General features: G+C 38.7%; 1 pseudogene; it reads left to right on the plus strand.

Moving 5' to 3' along the window:
• Nucleotides 1-470: 470 nt before the first annotated feature.
• On the plus strand, nucleotides 471-873 carry LOC149996221 (cystatin-B pseudogene; annotated as a pseudogene).
• Nucleotides 874-4,380: the final 3,507 nt, after the last annotated feature.

Below are 4,380 nucleotides of genomic sequence, written 5' to 3' on the forward strand. Positions count from 1 at the left end.
TAAAAAGATTTCAGATCAGTAACTTAAACTTATACCTTAAGAAATTAGAAACAAAAGAGCAAAATGAAACCAAAGCAAAAGAAAGAAGGAAATAATAAAAACCAGAGTGGAAAAAATAAAATAAAGAACACAAAAACAATAGAGAAAATAAATAAAACCAAAAGTTGGTTTTTTTTTTTAAGTAACAAAATTGACAAAATCTTTAGCTAGACCAAGAAAGAGAGTGAGAGACTCAAATTACTAATATCAAGAATAAACGAGAGAGTGTCACTATTGACCTTACATAAATTAACAGGATTATAGGGAAATAATATAAGCAGTTTTATGCCAAACAATTTGACAACTCAATGAAAACGACAAATTCCTAGAAAGACACAAACTACTCCAACCGATTCAAGAAAAATAAAAAATCTAAAGAGACCCAAAATAAAACAGTTGAATTAGTAAGTCAAAAACTTCCCCAGCAGTTGTGTTACGCTGCTCCGAGTCTGCTGCTCCTCTGTGTCCACTGCCCAGCCATGAGCGGTAGAGGGATGCTGTGTGGCGGTTGCTCTGCCACCAAGCCCGCCACGGCTGAGGTCCAGGCCGTCGCCAACCAGGTGAAGTCCCAGCTGGAGGAGAAGGAAAACAAGAAGTACCCCCGTTTTTAAGGCTGTGGAATACCAGAGCCAGCTGGTTGCGGAGACTAACTACTTCATCAAGGTTCAAGTTGACGATGATGACTTCATACACATTCGAGTGTTTGAAAGTCTCCCACACGAAAAGAAGCCCTTGGCCTTGCACAGCGATCAGACCAACAAGACCAGGCAGGACGAGCTGAGCTATTTCTAGTTATGGATTTTGAACTGAGCCCATCGTCCTTGTGGTTCTCTGTCCTCTCTGATCACGTGTCTGGAGTCCTAAACGAACAATGTCGCTACACTGTGCCACTTCCGATGGAGGGGCTGTTCCGCACCAATCTGGTGTCTCTGTTTCTGACCTTATTAGTGTGATTTTCTTCCCAATCAATGATCTTAAGTAAATTGCTTTCAAAGAGGGCTTAGATTTATCTCTAAATATATATATTTTAAGTCTTTGTAAGTTTCAACAAAACAAAACAAAACAAAACAAACTTCCCCAAAAGAATAGCCTAAGGCCAGATAACATCATGGGTAAAGTCTACTAAACACTTAAAGAAAAATTAATTCCAAATCTTTAGAAACTCTTTGAAAAAATGGAAGAGGAGGAAACACTTCCTAACTCATTGTATGAAGTCAGCATTTCCCGAATACCAAAACAAAAAACATTGCAAGAAAAGATCAACATGTCCTATGAATAGAAGCATTTTCTCAACAAAATACTAATAAATTGAATCTAGCAATATATAAAACATATTATATGTTATATATTATATAACTAAGTGAGATTTATCCCCAAATGTAAGATTTAACTTACAAAAATCAATAAAACATATCATACTAATAGATTAAAGGACAGAACCACATGATCATTCCAATAGAAACAGAAAAAACATTTGAAAAAATCCAACACCTTACCATGTTGAGAACACTCAACAACCTAGAAATAGAAGGGAACTCCTTCAACTTGATAAAGGCTAAGATCAAAAACAAGGCAAGAACGTCTGCTCTAGACATGTCTACTCAACCCTGTATCCAGGAATTCCACTACTGGGTAAATCACAAGAGAACTGAAAACACAAAAACCTGTGTACAAATATTCATAGCAGCATCATTCACAACTGACCAAAAGTGAAACAACTCAAGTGTCCATCACCTGATTAAAGATAAAATGTGGTCCATGTACATTACTCAGCCATCAAAAAACAATGAAGTATTGACAAATGCTACAACATTGGATAAACCTTGAAAACATTATGCTAGGTGGATGAAGCCAGTCACATGTTGTATTAATCAATTTATATAAATGTCCAGAATAGACAAATCCATAGAGATAGAAAATAGATTAATAGCTGCCAGGAGTAGGGAAGAGAGGATGTGGAGAGTGGCTGTTTTGGGGTACAGGGTTTCTTTTTGGAGGGATGGAAATGTTCTGGAATTAGATAATGGTGAGAGTTGTTCAATGGATATAATAAAAACTACTGAATTGTATAGTTTAAAGGGTGAATTTTATGGCATGTGAATTATATCTCACTTTTTAAAATCCATGAGTTAAAAAAATTGCAACTGAGATTCTAACCAGATCATAAGCAAAATAGCCTGAGAAATTTTCACCCAAGTGAGTGCATCCACATAACTTACATCACCTAAATAAAAAGTAAAACATTCTCTCAGTTCCAGAAGCATCCCCTGTGGCCCCTCTCAGTCACTACCCTACTCAAAAGTAACCACTCTTCTACCTGCTAATACCAAAGGTGAATTTTGAACTTCATACAAATAGATCAAACAATATGTACTCTCTGTGTCTGGCTTCTTTCATCTAGCCTTATGTTAATGAGATTCATACATCTGGTTGTGTACTTGAACAGAGGGCATCTCCTGGAACCGCATAGACCACACCTGACTCCTTTGGCCCCTGCAGTTGATCGTAACATTAAAGACAGACTTCCAGGTCTTCTCCTGATATTAAATATTCTTGTGTTACCTGTGTCGGCAGATAGTACTTGTCTTATGTAGGATATTCTTGCTGTGCCCATAATCCCCCAGTGTTTATGAGGGTCCTGTTTTTATTTCAGCACCATGTTAGGTGAATGATCCAGGAGGGGTCAGATGACATTTGCACCCTTGGGACTAGCAGCAAGTTACAATCAAGAGAGTTGGCTGGCAGAGATGAAATAGCCTGATGTCCCAGGAAAGCTGTCTGATCTGAATTTCTATGTGTGCCACATCTCTGCCCTGTTCTCTAGTTTATGAGATGGAGAACAGACATAAACTGTCACACTCCTAATAGGTGCAAATGAAGGTGAACCAGATTTGTAGGCAGAGAAACATTTATAAGTATACACTGGTTCAAACAGTCTGAAAATTTCTTAGGGAGGAGATGGTTGTCATTTTTTTTTGAGTCCACCCTGGGCCAAGTGCTACAACAGGTGGTTTCACAGACACTCTTCCATGAACTGCCAGGGGGGCAGGAGCTGTCACTTCCATCCTACAGGTGAACATACGGAGGGCAAGAATTTTTAGAACAGCCATTGAAACTCCTTAGAAGAGGACATTGTTCTCCTCCACCCTCACCCCAGCTTTACTGAAGCAAAATATACACACAAAAAAATTCACCCATTATAAGTGTGCAGTGTGATGAATTTTAGGAAATATTGGCCTAGGCTTCCAAGAAAAACCACACCAAAGAAATATGTGCTATGTGAACATTTTTTTAACCACACATATTTATTGGAAGGCAATTACGTGCCAGCCACTGGCATATAGGCTCCGGGAATACAGAAGTGAGGAAACAAACATGGGGTTAATATCTCTTGCAGTTTACATGTAATTGTAAGAAATACATGAGATTCTTTGTGCAAAGCACCTCATGGAACCTTGGCCCACACAAGGCCCCCAGGAGGTGCTTGTTGAACTGAAATTTGAGGAAAAGTGAGAAATGCCCATATAAACTGTAAATGACTGCCAAAGGGAGTGAGTAGTACCCATTGATTTTTCTCCTCTTCCTCCTTAGGCACACAGCTGCCTGAAATCAAGACTACATTTCTCAGCCTCCCTTGCAGTAGAGTGTGAACATGGGATGTGTGTGGAAATATAGAGTGGTGGTGGGGAGTGGGTAAGAGTAGAGGTGGGTGTGATGAACATCTGTGTTAGTCATTCCTCAGCAGAGAGGATTTTAGCAGTTACGTATTAATAGCTGATCTTGGGAGAGTAGGGACTCTAAATAAAATACTTGGTACATGAAGTTTCCTTGATGCACTGTTTATTTAGATAGTTGAAACAAGGGCCTTCTTGCTTTTGAGACAGGATTGACTGGTCTGGGGACTGAATGAGTACTCTGCAACTGGTAGCCTCTAATTCCATTTCACTGACCTTTCAACCCTTCTGTTCTAGTACTTAAGAATGTTACATTTGCTGTAGCATTTTGGTAGCTCAATTCAAGACCTTCTAATGACATATTTCAAGTGGAAAGCTTAGGCCTCAGATTTCAATTCCAAATGTTTCTTTACCTGATATTCAGTTTGCAGGACGAGAGCTCTCTAGAACCCTAAAACACACATTCAGGAACCAGTTAGTCTGGACATAACACCTTAAAACAGAAGGTCTTTTACTGTTTGGATGACCATAACAACTTTTTGGATATTATTAGCTAAGCCATTCCATAAAATGACTCAGGAAAAATAATTTAAATTTCATGATAGATCTAGTCCACAGCCTCTCTCCAGTACCTACTATGATCTGCTATTCAAGTTATGTTTCAGAC

The sequence above is a fragment of the Furipterus horrens genome, unplaced genomic scaffold, assembly GCF_987537825.1.
Source record: "Furipterus horrens unplaced genomic scaffold, mFurHor1.1.pri manual_scaffold_12, whole genome shotgun sequence".
Classification (NCBI taxonomy): domain Eukaryota; kingdom Metazoa; phylum Chordata; class Mammalia; order Chiroptera; family Furipteridae; genus Furipterus; species Furipterus horrens.